The 15,399-nt window shown below is 49.9% G+C and overlaps 1 protein-coding gene across 2 annotated transcripts in view; it reads left to right on the top strand.

The window, feature by feature from the left end:
- The window catches only part of ZHX3 (zinc fingers and homeoboxes 3), a 47,293-nt gene that overhangs the window by 2,950 nt on the left and 28,944 nt on the right, over positions 1–15,399 (top strand). The window contains exons 1-2 of one of the 2 annotated variants that reach the window (XM_032198276.1): positions 4,538–4,594; positions 14,349–14,455. The gene's annotated coding sequence lies outside the window, so the exon portion shown is untranslated. Of the gene's footprint in view, positions 1–4,537; positions 4,595–14,348; positions 14,456–15,399 lie in introns of those variants that run through there. The other variant, XM_032198275.1, reaches the window with a different exon arrangement.

The raw sequence follows: 15,399 nt of genomic DNA, 5'->3' as shown, positions 1-15,399 counted from the left end.
GGCCCCCCGTGTGTTTCAGCACTTGCTTGGAAAAGCAAACAGCCTGTTGTTAGGGTTGCAGAGTTTCCATTTGGGTTCCACCCAAACGATCCCATCCAGTAACGCTCAGAAACTCAGCCTGGGTGATAGGGCTTCGCTTGCTTTCCTCTGAGCAGGTCATTTTGGGGGAGAGACCTCGAGGGAGGCTGTTCCAGGGGAAGGAGAAGAGCCTTGTAGCTTTTTTTTTTTTTTTTTTTCTCTTAATACAAAGATGCTTGAGAGGGCCATGTCAGGAACAGGGTGGGGAGAGAGCCTTGGAATGTGGCCTGCGGAGTGTCCTTCACACGGAGCAGTGCCTGGCTGGGGCAGGCTCCAGCAATGAGCACTTCAAAACTCACTGAGGTGAGAGGCTGTTGAGAGGAGCGTCCAGTTTGGTGAGGCAAGGAGGCTCGCTGCTCTCCGTGGCAGCGTCTTTAACTCTTCCTCTCCTCAGGAGCTGCCTTGAGGCTGTTCCCAGACAGGCTTTTTTGTGCTACAGGTACAAACAGTGTTATTTGCTCCCGTGAGGAAGATGAGGAGGCTGCGTGGGTTGTTTGTGGACCCGTGGTTGGGCTTGTGGGCTGCTTTCAGCCAGGTGCATGCTCTGCTCCGACGCTTTGATAAAGAGAGAGGTTTTCGTGACACTTAGAGAAACATCTCTTGGAAATAGGTCAAGCAAATATTTATTTGCCTGAGGTGTCATGCCAGTGGTGCACAGACACTCAGACGGGTAGTCATTCTGTTTGTTCCTGCTGTTTCTTTTCATGCATAATCAGTGCTCTCTGGGGGAGTGCATAAATGCAGGTTAAGGGCTGTGTGTAACCAGAGTCAAGCTGGTGGTCTCTCCTCATCTGAAGCCTGTGCATCTCCTATGGTCTTACCCCTGTGGCGTTGCAAATCAGAAGCTGTGACACCTCATTGTGTCCAGACTCTAATCAGAAAGTGCTGGGGATGATGGTTGTTCTCTGGGGAGCTTTCCTCCCTCGCAAGCCAGCTGTGGGACACCGAATTTTCTGTGGCATGTCAGGCAGGTGAGGGGCAGGATCGGCAAGGCTGGAAGAAGCTCTCCCTCCACTTGGGGAGCTGGCTGTCCTCAACACCGAGTGATGATGTGCCAGGACCTCAGCAAGGACCAGGGTTTGTCTTCTGGGTTAGCAGCCAGGCTCTGCACTGCCTGCGTGTGAGCTGAAGGCATCCTTTGCCAGCTGGGCTGGCCGAAGGGCATAAAACTCTCCAGGGGTCCAGGACTGCGTAGGGGAGGAGGCAATGGCCTCAGCACCAGCGCTGGTTCCCGAGAGTGAACTGCTTTTATTCCTCTGTGTTGGACTGCTTCAACCAGCTTAAAAGCAGCTCCCAGAACTCAGCAAACCTGAACCAAATAAAACCAAACAAACCAACTCGCTTTGGTCTGCTGGTGGTTCATCTTCCCGCAGTGCTGTTCCCGTGTACCTCGGGGCTCGCTGCCCCGGTGGGACCTGCTGGCAGCACGTGCCTGGCCGTCCCATGGAGCTCATCCTGCTGTCTGTCCCAGATCCCCGGGAACCCCTCAGTATCTGCGTGTACTCGAAGAGGGATTTAACCTTCCTGCCTGCTCTTAAAGGGGTAAAAATAAAGAGGTTATTTTCAGAGGACCGGAATGAGGCTCAAAGCCTTCAATACTTGATCCGAAAGCTCTTCACCTCCAAATGTGCTTAGCGTAGAAGTAGCAAAGGTCTTTTGCTACTCCTGGACAAACCTCGATACCTGGAGACCTTCCCAGGTGGCTCCAGGTCCTGCTCATCCCTGATCAGCACCTAATTCAGCTGTCAGCTCACCCAGTGCCTCCAGCAGCTTTGGAGGCCTTGACAGCTCGGATGTGGCATGAGCAGGGCTTCTCAAAGTCTGGTATTCACCGTCCTGGCAAGAGGAGCTTGTTTACCCCGTGCATTGAGGTTAATTGGCTCTTGGGGTGGTTGTGGCTGTAGGTAGTCACGCGGGTGTGAGCGCTGGAAGCGTGTCACCTTCGAACACGTGCAGGGCGTCACGCGGGGCCAGCGTGCCTGCTTGGTAAGCAGGGTGTAAACGCAGGCTCCTCTTCTGCAGGGTGCCTCGTCCTTCCTTGCTTTGTTAAGGATCGTTTCCGCGTTGGGAAGTATTTAAGAAAAGGGGAGTGTCTCTATTGGAGGCAGAGCTAATTTAGAAACAAAATTCTGGGAAAAAGCCTCAGCTGTGCTAGCAGAGGAGAAGCAGGCTCGTGGGCTGGATCCAGAGCCAGCAGATGGATGTGAATGGTTCTTGAAGGCCAAAGCCCACCTGCTGCCTTGTGCTCTGCTCCTCTGGCTGTTTGTGTGCCTTGACCTGCAGCGGATGTTTTAAATAACAGCCAGGTGTTTTAGCTAAATACCAAGTGTGCAGTGCTTTAACGCTGCTTCACAGCTGGGGAGGATGGGGGCTGCGGGTGGTGAGGTTTGTGGTGCTCAGCCACAGGTCCCAGCCTCTCCTGTGTTCCCAGGCTTTGAGCTTCCAGAAGAAGGAATCATCTTACTGCCTTTTCTGCCCCTCTGGCCTGCCTGTGAAGACCAGGACGTGGCCGGCTGCTTTTCCTGCCCGCTCTGTGAACGGCTGCAGTGCTCATGGAAGTGCTGCTTCTGGGGGGGGGTGAGCACAGAGGCCGTGTTCCCCTGCACCTGGGTGAACCCACGGCTGTTTTACAGGCAGGGCTGGGTGCTCCCTGCAGGTCTGTGTCGGGTGCTGATGCTTCCCTTGGTCAGGGGGCTGAGGGTTTTGTTCCACCTCCGTGTCCGCTGTCACAGCACGCTGGTGGCGACCTGCTGGATGGTGCACGTTGGTTGTGTGCATGACGGAGCATTGTGGGCCTGATCCTGTGCACACGTCAGCTTCTCAATGCTGGTAGTGCAGTTGAGCTGTTCCCTTTATTATTTTCAGGGTTTTTTGTCACACACTTAGAAATGACTGTGCTTTGGCAAAGGCAACTTTGGACCGGTGCACTGGGAGCTGGAGCTGTGCAAAGGTCTCTCACGGGTAGTTTTTGCCTCCATCCCCCTGGACCTGTACTCTTCCCGAGGTTTCCCTGAGCTCCGTTTGCTCTTCTAATTTTACCAGCATCATTTTCATGCTGATCTGTGTGTCTAGAGAGGCGGCAGGCCCCCGCTCCTGCTCGCTGCCCTGCCCCAGCCGGCGCGCTGTTCCCACTCCGAAAATTTGCTTTTCTTAGCCACAGCCTGAGGATCCCCGGCGGCTTGTGGGGAGCAGGAGGAAAGCCACTGCTTGGGAAGGAGAAGAGGCTCAGTTGTTTAAAGAACTTCAAAGTTTTCATGTTCCCACTTTGATCTTCTCCGGCATCTGGGATAGGTTTCTTTCTTCTTTCTCTGAATTCCACCACCCCCCGGTGTAGTTCCCAACGTGCTGGCAGAGCGCTTGGAGCTGAGCGGGTGAGTACAAGGAGGAGCTGCCGCTTCCTGGGACAGCCACCAAGCAAACATGACGTCCCTTGTGTCCCCAGCGCCCTGTTGGAGGTGACACCATCATACTGATGTGTGTGCTTGGCGAGGTGGTGCGAGGGAGTAAATAGGATTTGAGATTTTAACATTGCAAAACCGGGCATCTCTGGCAGGGCCCTCAGAAGAGGGTGACAGGCATATTGCAGACAGACCCAAAAGCTTTGGAAACGGGCCTGTGGTTGTGGCTGTCGGGGGGCTCTGCCCTCCCTAGGTAGGGGCTGAAGCCGCCAGGAGCTGGGCTGCTGCTGGGGCCTGCCTCCAGCCCTGGCGCTCCTCCTCGCAGCGAGGCGCAGGTCCTGGGTTTGGAAATGCAGGCTTATGTCCCAGGCGTCAGGAGGCTTTGCCTTTTAATTACAAGCTTTGGCTGTGTGGAAAAGGGCATGATTAGTGTGAGGCAGGAGAGGATGGTGTTATGGACACCATCCATGCTGGGGTCAGGCTTCTTGGGCTGGGCTGGGCTGAGCTGGGCTGGCTGAGTTCCTCGTAGGCACAGGACTCAAAATTCAAAGAAAATTATGTTGAGTTTAAAATGTCTTATTTCTTTTTTATTTCTTTTGCATTTTTCTAATAATTTGATCTCTTGCAGTGCCGTAAATCCCAAATGGGAATGGGAAATAATCCCCCTGCTACAGTAACTAGCGTGTAGCCATCGCGTGAAGAAAGCCCCGACTGCTGAGCTGATCAGTGAACGCGCACTGCTTGCCAAATTAATTTCAAAAATCACACCTTAATAAGGAGATGGGGTGGGGAGGAAGTATTAACTTTTCCCGAGGCTGAGTGCAATGATCTTCATGGTGAGGAGTGGGAGGTGCAGGGTAGCAGTTTTCCGTGCAATTACAGAAAAAAGAAATGGGGTTCTGGAAACTGAATCGGGGCCGTGCGTGAACAGGCAGGTACCCGAGCTCATGTTTTGTGTTAGCAGAGGTTGCTTGACCTGCTGATTGCTGGTTTTCTCCTCCTTGAACAGCCCCAGCCATCCTCTGGCTGCAGCACCCCGAGCCTCGCCCCTCTGAGCGCAGAAGAGATCAGTGAAGCAGCGCCACTGCTGCCAGCTGTTGAACGAGGGCACCTTGGAGGTGGTTTTATTGCACTTTAAACTTAATTTTAGCAATATTTGCAAAGTTTTGATACATCTCAGTGCTTGAAGACCTAAAAGTGTGTCATTTATGAATGCAGGGCGTAGCCTGTTAAACCCTGGCCCTATGAGTATTAAATACGAGTGTACTGCACTGCAACGAGATGCGATGAATTGAATGGGGCCACCCGTGCAAACACTTAGATCTGGAGGTGCTGGGGCTTTCTGCAGGGCGATGTGGCTGCTGCCCGGGGTTTTAATGCCAGCGCAGGGAGCAGGTCCCCAGGATCCCTGTGCTGCCCTCCATCCCAAAGGCTCGGGATACGGTGACGTACAGCTGTCAGATATTTTTATTCTTAAACAGCCAGGCCTGTCCACGTGCTTTGAAACGGGATTTATTATTTCATAAACTGAAGCCTGTGGGAAGGTATGCGAGCAGATTGCCAAGGTATTTTCCTTGTATGTTTTCCTAATGTTAGGGACGGTCTCAAAGAAGTGTTGCATTGTTTCATTTCCCCTCAACACTTCGTGTTTTTCTAAAAATAAAAGCTAATATCAACAGTCCTGCAATAACGAATGAGTGAATGTGCACGTCCTGCACCCGATTATTTTTTTGTAATAAAAAAAAGCAAGATTTAGCTGCTAATCACATTAGAAGCTATGGATAAAAATGTATTTTTTAAATCAGCTCGCTGATGGCTTTTTTTCTTTTTTCCTTTTTGAAACACCATTAATCAAGTTAGAGGCTGAAAATACTCTCACGAAGCAGAGGCCAGGGAAGGTCAGTTGAGGTGAATAAACAAGCTTTTTTTTTTTTTTTTTTTTTTTTTTTTTAAATAAAAGCCCCAAAGCAGCCTGCTGTCGCTGCGTGTGCTCAGGGTGCCTTAAATACAGAGCCGCCTTCAGCTCTGGGGCCATGCTGACAGGCATCCCGAACACCTTTTGCAACAAACCTCTCATTACAGCCTGGTGCCTCCTTGGGTTCTCCAGATCAGCTTGGGAATATTGCACTGAAAACCAGAGGGGATATTTATATGTTTTGGGACTGGTGGCTGAACCAGTTTTGGAACTGAACCTGATCAGCGTGGCACGTAGCCATGCACTTATGGCATTGTTCCTCCTGCTGTATGTTACAGTTTTGGGGTTAAACTCCACATTTGGGGAACCCACCAGTTGGGCCAGCTAAAATCTTTTTTTTTTTTCTTTTTTCGTTTTTATTTTCTCTAAGAAAAAATGGGAAAAAATGCTGCAAAATATGTGTCCTTGGGCAGAGAAGGGTCCAGAGGTGCCCTCCCCTCAGCACCTCGCGTTATCCTGGTTGTTGTCCAGGATCTCCTGACCTGGAGCCGATCCCACAGTGTTTGGGGCTTGAATTACGGCTTTAGGAGTTGGCAGAGCCGATCCTGATGAGTTGATTCTTTTTCTCCTCTGTTTATTTATTTCTTCCCTCCTTCATTTTAATGCCGTCTCCTGGGAGATTCCAGTTGAAAATCTATTCATGGCTGAAATATTTCTTTTCCCTTGTGCCATGGATGCCCAGGCCAGTCCGATTGTGTGGTTTCTTCCTGGCATGGAAGGAAAAGAGCAGGAGAACGGGAGGAGAGCTGCACTTGGGGCTGTTGAAAGCCGTGTGTATGTGCAAGCAAAGATACCCCATAGATGTCTTGCACGTACATGTATGTGTAGGGTGGACAAAGCACACAACGTGCCTCTAGCTTAACCACATCCTTGGAAATGATGGATATCGTGGTCCTGGATGCTGCTGGCAGCAGCTTCTGGAGCTCCGTGCCCTGGTTCTGCAGCAGGAAGCTTTTCCCCCGAGCTCCTGGTGCTTGCCTGGTTTGTGCTGACCTGCTGAGCACCGGCAAGGGGTCGGTCTCTGTTTGTGTTTCCCTTGCGCTGCTTCAAACTGAAGTCAGAGCTCTGGAGGCAGCCGACCTGGCACTGGGGAGCAGTAGCAGGCAACTTGCTGCTGGCCGGGCTGGCTCTGGGAAGGGTCTTGGAGGGGCTGAGGGGCAGGGGGAGGCTGCAGGCAAGGGAAGGGAGGGTGGCGAGGTGAGCAAGACCTCGGGTTTTACAGCAGGTTAAAGGGTTGGATCAGCTCAATAGCAAAGGCAAGCAAAACGTCTCTGTCCTTGCTTCCACCAGATCCCCTCCACCACTGCCCCTGTGCCTGCAGTTAGGTGCTGTGGCACTGAGTCTGTGAGGTGTTTGGGATGAAGATGTCCAGGTGGTGCTTCTAGAGCTGAAATTCCCAGGGTGGCTCCCAACCACCAAAAAAAAAAAAAAAAAACCACAAAAATTCAGAAGTCACCAGCGCAAAATGCGCTGATAATACACCAAAGGTGCTCATCCGTCAGTCCTCGGAAGTCTGGATCATGTTGCACTCCTGCTTGGGAGTTTTCCTCCGGAATGGTGATGTCTAGACACTTATCTCTGTTGGTGTCCTTCCTCCTGCCGATGAAATCTGAGTTTCTCATGACCCTGGGAGCCGAGGCTTTTCCTAGCTGGTGCTCCCAGCTCACACATCTTTTCTTCTCTCCTCATGTTATGAAGCCTGTGATAAAGTTGCATGGCTTGGCAGTGACAGTTTGGGCGCAGTTCATGTGCCAAAGCTTGCTGAATAAGTCTTTTATCGTGGCTTTGTAACAGGAGCTGTCAGAGGGGGAGATTCACAGGAGAAGTGCTTCCAGAGGAATGCTTTTATAAAGGAACACTGTCCTGCAGCAAAGTGCCTCGCAGGGGGAAGAAAACCAAGCCCGACATTTTTCTTGTGTTACTGATGTAAAAGTTGCCCATTAATTTGGGCAAACAAAGTTTTGCTTCCATTTCTAGACAATTTTGTTTGTCCTCTTTGTGCTAGCGAGCCCTAGTTGAGCTCCAGGCGTTTTGGGGAAGAAGACATTTAGATGCTGACTAACAAATGCCGAAATCCTCGTTTTGTGCAACTCTCCCTCATGTCCCTAGGCAGGAGCCAGCCAGCCAGCCACATCCCTGCAGGAGACGGGACGGGGACACGACTGTCACTCGCCGGGCTGCTGCTGGAGCCACTGAGGCAGCGAGCACTTGCTTGCAGCACAGGGAGCTTTCGGTGGTTCGAGCAGGAGAGTTTAAGGAGAAGAGGAGGTGATGGGGTTTGTGAGTAGCAAATATACCAGCAAGGGGTGGTTATAACCTAGAGCATTCGGCTCTTCCTTCTGCTCTGCTGCCAGGTGCCCGCTCCGTTGCGTTAGGTGCTGAGCTGTTTGGGATCCGTGCGAGACCTGCGTGCTTCTGGATGACAGGAGCTTCCAGCTCGTCTTCCCCCCACAGTTAAAAATTCCTCTTCTTTAAAAGAAAAATATTTTTAATGGTAAAACCTGCTTCAAAATTGTCTGAAAGTGGTTTGGCTGCTGCCTTACAGCCAGCACCTGACCCTGATTTTCCTAAGAGACTTCCCCAGAGCAGGGGAGAGTGGCATTTTGCTCTGTTGTCAGTTTTGGGTTGGATTGTTATAGAATCATAGTTATGTGCTCTTCTTAAGTACCCAGTTTACCGTGTAGCTTAACTGGCTCTTTGGCACAGAAACAAGAGAGTAAAACATTAAAAGAGGAATGTGATTATAATCCTGTAAAAATTGTCAGAGGAATTTGGCAGCGGTTGCAGCCTGTGAGTGTAATATATAATATTTTATTCATTTTTTATAACAATTAGATTTCAAGCTGACAGTTTAAATGACAAATCACCTTAAAAAGACTTCTGTGCACAGCACAAGGACTGTCAGTGTGGTTTTTCTCTGCTAACTGCGGAGCTAGCAAGGTCCCTGCATGAATAATGGGACCCTTTGGCTTTAGCCATGCTGCGTGCAGGAGAGGAGAGCGTTGAGGTCTGCAGCATTATTAATTTGTGTCCCAGAGTGCTTCAACTTCTTGGTTGAAGGGAAATATTTTTGGGGGAAAGTCCATGATCCCACGTGCTGCTTTTGTTGTCCTCTTGCTCCCATAACCTGCTTGGAAATGAGACCAGTAAACGCGGCTGGGAAAGCCTGGAGGTAAGGGAAGAAGACGGTTGGACTCACAAAAGGAGCAGAATAAAGCATCAGTGGTCGTTCCTCTGTGCCAGGGCGATCTCCATCCACATCTGCTCCCCCCTAGCAGTGCCTCGGCCCCTAGGAAACAGGCCGGTGGTGCGGGAAGTCCTGGTCCTGATGCTGGGTGCACACATAAACCCTCACGGGACAGGGAAGGAGCATGTCCTGCCCATCGGGTAACTGCTGTACTCACGAGACAAGGAGTCCCCCTGCCCCTTGGTTCCCGGCCGTGTAGGTGCGTTATTCACAGCGGGAAGCACGGGACATGGACGGCGTTCCCCATGCCTCAATATCCCAGCTCACACTGGGAGCTGAAGCCAATGATGCAAAACCCTTCAAGCACTGTAGGAGTGGGGTTTGTTTCCTGCATCCCAGGGGAATGCTGAAGACCTGAGGGTTTTGGGCAGAAGGGAAGCCGGTGTGCTGCTGCTTCAGCTCAACTGAGTAACAGTGCAGCCGGGCAGAGCTCCGTTATGCCACATGTAAAACTTGTAACAAAAGTCATGATTTCTGCTCTCAGATAACTGATGGCTATAAGGAAAGCTTAGACACTCGTGACCATGGCATGCAAGCGTTTTTTGACATTTGAGAATTTCCTATTTTCTCTCTTTTTATCTTTAGAAGTTTGGTTGCCTAGCTCTTGCTTGTGGTCCTAAGAGCATCTTTATGGGCCATGAAAAGAAAACAACAGGAGTGAGAGTCTGCTGTGTTGTTTTTTCTCTCTCGGAGGGAGAAGCTGACTGCAGTTTGCTGAGCTTTAGTGCATGCCACAAGTATACCACTTTTTTTTTTTTTTTTTTTTAATCTGGCCTGAATAGGATTTAAAAGTTTTAAAATGCTGCAATAGGCATTTTTAGCTTAATGGGAATAATTCCCTAATTCCTTCCTTTTGTGATGGAAAAAATGACTAAGGCAGATGTGAGTTGGGCCATGCTTGTGTCTGCTTGGGTGCAAACTAGGCTCTCTTTAGCTGGAAGTAAACATCCTGGAGCAGGTGGCTGCATGGTGGCAGAGCATCGAGGGAAGGTGTCCTCTTCGCTTTTTAGCCCAGGGGAAGAGGTCAGCTGGAGGAAGTCCAAAAGATAGTAATGAGATGGACTGGAGGTCTGGAAACTGCTTGTTTGAGCAAACGTGGCTTGTTTGGCTCCAGATAAGAGAAGAGGGAGGGAGGAAGTAAATCTACAGGTACCTAAAAGTGCGTGAAGGGGAAGGTGGCATTGGCTTTCCATGTTTACAGGGAGTGGGATGAGAGGTCATGGTCTTAAATTGCAGAGATAAAAGTTCAGATTGAGAAATACTTTTCCTAAAAGTGACAACTGTTAAACACTGGGTTTAACAGTGAGCTTGTGGCGCGTCAGTTGCTGGAAGATGAAAACGCACTAGAAATCCGTTCCTAATACCGAGCGGTGGGAACGCACCCGTGCTGCAGGTGCAGTTTGTTCTCCCATGAGTGGGAGTTGTCCAGATGCTTTCCTGCGGTCCTTCTGCACGGCACTGGCCTGGCGTGGTAAGGTTAGGAAGGGTTGTTTTCAGTCTAAAATAAGCAAGAGATGGCAAATTATATTCTGTGGCTTAAATTTTCTGGCACTTAAAATGGTTGAAGTGACTAAAGATACTATAAGTTTGCATGTCTCCCTATAAAAGCAGATGCTGGCTAGAAATATTTTATGCTCTTTGCTTCTAAAATTAAATTTTATGGATGCTGAATTGTATGACTTGCCTTTCTGGGTGATGCAGCCTTTCCAGGACATGGGTCCGCTTGGGCTGGAAGAGGCGGAGAGGGGGTGTGAGGAGTGTCTGTGGGGTGGCTACTTCTCTTCGAAGGAAGTATCAGTACAGACAAGTTCCCAGCTCAGTGTAAGTGTTGGGGAAATAGAAACAGCCACTTCGGAGATCCGAAATGGTAGCTCTTCGGTCCCGTAATTGTACCTTGGGAGCTGGAAGCCTTTATGGGCGATTGCTGTGGCGTGCTATGGGTTCACAGGTGAGGTGCACAATCACACCAGGAAGGAGCTTTACTTGGCTGTAAATCGGCATCGCAGCACAGCGTCCTAGGTCTCAGGGTATAGATGAGCTCTTCACTCCCTGCTAGGTGTGACAGCCACCTTTAATCTGCTCTAAGAAGAGCCCGGGGTCACGTAGCTCTGTGTTCGTGGTGTCCCCCAGGTGTGCGTGGCACAGCCAGCGAGACAGCCCTGCAGGCAGGAGCCTGGCTCAGGGCTCACCGGCTCTCACGGGGCTCGGGCAGCCCCTGATTTACTGAAATGGAGCACAGAGAGAAGCTGCTTTGAGGTTTGTGCTTGCACCAGAATACTGCTTGTGCTAGGCGTGCGAGCAAGCCATGTCTCCTGCTGCCTTGCAGAGGTCGTGTCCCAGGAAGGAGCAGCACGCTCGTGGGTCAGCTCAGGACGTGCTCAGCAGCAAAGGGAAGTTCAGGATCAGCTGGGAAAGCTGCTCACTGGTGAGCATCACAAACTGGGCTGGCACAGCAGCTGGAGGGAACAGAAGGATGTTTTGCAGCAGGCCTGTTCTGTTGTGGGTGCCGGGATGCGGAGCAGCACAGCACGGAAACCTCATGGTCTGCTTCGGGAACAAAGTGCCACGCTCCTGCAGGGACGTGCTGGGCTCTGCTGGAGCAGGAGTCATGCTAAGTGCACGCGCATCTGAACTGTTTCCCTGTCCTAGAAACACAAGAAAAGAAAGCAAGAAAACGGTGAAGCACCCTGGCACTCTGCTGGGGACCAGAGCAGACGTTTCCATCTTTTTAAGGATCATTTTGCTCTTTGTGGCTTGACCTCCTGCTGGGTGGGTTGGTGAGAGCCTGTTGTACCTTCTCTGCTGTTTGCAGATATCAGGCTGGCCTGCGCATGGCTTCTGTGAGGAAGCTTTGATCAGGGACAGCATTCAGTTTCCACTAATGCCAAAAAGGACCCGAAACGGAGCAGAAGAGAGCCAACAGCCATTTAGAAATGTCTGAGGTGAGGTTGCCCAGTGAAAGGAAAACCCAGAAATCTGTTCCTGGAGCTTTACAGTGGTTTGGGGTTTTAAACATCAGACCCAGTGTATGCTCAAACGCAGCAGTGGATCCTGCACAGGAATTTGGGAATTCCTTCCTTCCTTATTTTTACAAGTCTCCCATCCCAGATGGTTCAGGCATTACAGACTGTAAAACCACAGGTACATTAGGATGATTTATCCTCTGCGTCAAGCCTAATGTTTTGGGAATATGTTCGTCTTCGTTCTCGAGCAGTCACTGCAGGTTTTGAGGCACTTACTCAATCCTGAGTTAACTGAAATACTTGGAAGGAAGGGCAGAAGGGATGTGAACTTTTATGATTAATAGTTCTGGCATACAGCGGAAATCCCTGACGTGGAAGGACCTGAACAAGTCCGAGTGTGTCATTGGTATCAGATGTGCCTGGGATTATTTTACCTGCAAGAAATTAGGAAAAAAAAAACAAAACATTCCTTGGTAGTCCTTGTCTGCTCTTCTAGTTCCTGTGATAGGCAGCTGAGCTGTAGGCGTGTACTGCTCCAAGGAAAGCCCAGCCCGTGCTCCTGTACCCCCACCTCTTCCATGCATTATTCTACTTGAAATTTAAGCCTCAGGCAATTCAACAAGGAGCTGCAAAGGGCAATAGTGACTCGCATTGCCAAATCTGCAAGCTTTTTGCTCCGTGTTTTCAGCACTAGATTTTGGGAAACTGAGATTTTCTGTGCTTCCAGCCAGAGTTTCTATTTAAAACACCTTTAATTGCAGGAAGCGCAAAGTATTACGATCAAACTGTTATGATCAAGGTCACTCTTCTTAATTTAGGTACTCCGAGGATCAAGAAATCATGTTTATTAAAATCTTAGACATATGTTTCATCCCTAAAAGAGCATGCAGATGATATTAAACCTACCATAGCCAAGAGAGCTGGTATAACAGACACCAGCTCTGTGGTTGGGGCTCTCTAGCTGCTGCTATCAGAGAAGGCATGGCAGATAGGCAGCCGGCGCTGGTTTGTTATCACATAGTTTTAGAGACTGTGGTGTTGTGCAAGTTGTTGCAGGACAATTACACAAATTGCTGGAATAAAAACCACTTGATCAGCAGTCTAATATTTGTTTCTTATTATATGGTAAACCTTTTCTGGCGTGTAAGAGGTTGTCACCTGTTATGTCAAGGTCCCCGCATTCAACACTGGGATCTTTCCAAGTGTGTTGAAACCTAACAGGTTAAGAATAAACCTTCCCTTCGTTTTAGGGGAGGAAAAGAAAAAGCTGTGGCATCTAGCAGGCATTTAAAGTGTTTTTTTCTTATTCTCTCAGCTCCAGTGGTGTGCTTGACTTAGGGCTGCGATTTTCCCCCAGTTTTGTGCTCACTTTGCATTTCCCATGAATTAAATCATGGCACAGCAAGCAGCAGCGTGAGCACGCGGGGAAGCTTTGTACGAGCACAGCTTGGCAGCAGGGACCAAGACCCGTGTGTCTGAACACTGGAGCACCCGGTGAGCGAGAGCCTTGGTTCATCCTTCAGCACTTGCCCGATTTCTTTGCCTTTTTTCTTTTCTGACTACTGCTAGGCCTCCTGTCTGTGATGCTCCAGCCAGAGCAGCAGCAGCTTCTCTGTGGGGTTTGAAGTGGGCTGATGAGGCGCTCTCCTGAGTTGCTGTGTGAATGTGCTAGTTATTTGGTTAAATCTCTCCGTGCCACTTCACTTACCCATTTTAATGGGAGAAACCAACGTTTGGGAGTGAAATGGCTGTGAACTGGGCAGGACCTAGCCGAGGGAAGGAGTTCAACCAGCGGCAGGGGTTTGGCCGGGGCTGTCTGGCTGAGGCTGTGTGCTGGCTGAAGCAGCAGAGACACTTTGGACTTGGTGCTGGGGATGTGACGCACGTTGGGCGAGGAGAACCTGTCACCGACCACGCTCTAGCAGGAGCCATCAACAAGTGAAAATTTTCCTTTGCCTAGGACTTGCAGCATAGTTTTCCTATTTTTCATCCTTGCTGCAAGCGCTGGCTCACCTTTTTCCAGGGTGACTCTGTTTTTGGATATGCTGTTTTCTCCCTCTGCCTGAACTTACGCCCAGAAATCCTCTTGGCCGATTATCCCTGTATATGGTTAAGTGTAGAAATGATGAAATACATAGGGCTGGCTTTACTGCTCGGCTCGGGGTGTGGGGACAGGCGGCAGCTGAGGAGAACGGAGGGGAGAGAGGAAGCACATAGCTAAAAGTAAAAGTGCGGGTTATATATAGATGCAGGCTGCGGCATATTGGTCAGGTTGTTGTGATTACTTCCCTAAATATGTCCCTGGCTCGTTGGGGTTTCTAGTCCTCAGCCTGCTTAATGAGTGGAGTGCTTACTGACAGTCTCTGGTGCCTCGCTCGCTGTGCTCCTGTATTTTCCTCTTACTGGGGCAAGAGCAGCGTGGTTGGGTGCTGGGCAGCTGGCTCAGCGTGCTTGGCTAACTTCTGGCGAGCCCTATCTTCACTAATCGAGTGGGAGAAACGTCAGAGGTGTGTGTTTTGGGGTGCTTTGCTGAAGGTTTATTGCAGAAGGTGGGGTGGATGGCGCGAGCAGGGAGGCTGACTGAACTGATTGGTGTTGTGCTTTTGCTGTTCGTGTTTACTAACCAAGGGTCACCTTCTCCTTTGGAGCCGTAGCAGTAATTTTTGGTGCAATGTGCTCTCTTCCAGCCCTGAATCTTGGCACAGCTGAAGCGCCTGCTGACGCTTTAAAGATGTGTGCAAGCAAAGAAGAAGAACTGGAAGGTGGCGTGTTAAGGATGTGGTCCGCCTGGCAGGTAGGTCCTGCACTGTCAGGACATGATGTGTTCGGTGCACGGTTCTGTCTTGCCTAGCTTGGATGGAGAAATCTGGTGTTTCGGCATGAGTACTCGCTCCTGTGTTGGTAAGATCAGGTAGAACTGTGTTAATTGGAGGAGGTACCCTTGTATGGTGAAGTACAATGGAATACATGAAATAAAACAACTACATGTTTTTAACTATGGGTTAATTACTGATTTCAGTGGCTGGCTACGAGTAGTAATTGTGAGCCACTGGGAAAGGGGAAAGATGGGCTTTCTTTAAGGCTTCAGAGTAGTTAAGAAGATCTTTTCATGACGTTTTTTCTAGCCCGTTGGCTGAAATAAATGATCACACAATGGTTTGCTCTGCTAACCCTTCAACTGCTCCTTGCTGCACACTTGGTATAGGTCTTGGGCTGTGCTCCTAGCAGCCCCTGAGGAAGGGGGCAGTTTTTCTTGCATCTGGATGTTGTGCCTTCCACAAGAGAGTTCAGACATCCTGTGTGTTTGTACTCTTCTCCTGGTTGGTGCTTGTGTATTTGTGCTAGACCACTCTGTTCTTCCCCCAGCCCTGTGAATCTGTGCAACTTAACAAATGTGCATCTGCCCTGTATTGCAGGTGAGAGGGTCAGGAAAGCGATGCATTTCACCCTTGCCTTCTGTGGGTGGATAATGTGTGCTTGGAAATAACCCTTCATTTTTCCATTATGCCATTCCAGAGCTTTGAAGAAGAAATTGGGTCTCATACCAGAGCAGAGTCAATTTGTGTGCAAGAAATGAAGCTCTGTGGTTAAGCCTTAGTGAGCAGACATTAACCGATGGAGAATGCATTTCCCGTAGTTCATGGTTGTGAGATAGATGACAGTGTCCCTCTGGAAAGGCGACTTTCCACCCCAAGACTTATTTCTGATTTTTTTTCTCCACCCCAGTTGTGCCATGCC

This window comes from Aythya fuligula, chromosome 16 (assembly GCF_009819795.1).
Source record: "Aythya fuligula isolate bAytFul2 chromosome 16, bAytFul2.pri, whole genome shotgun sequence".
NCBI classification, from domain to species: Eukaryota; Metazoa; Chordata; class Aves; order Anseriformes; family Anatidae; genus Aythya; species Aythya fuligula.
Note: the sequence above shows the minus strand (reverse complement) of the source record. Positions and strands in the feature narration are given on the sequence as shown.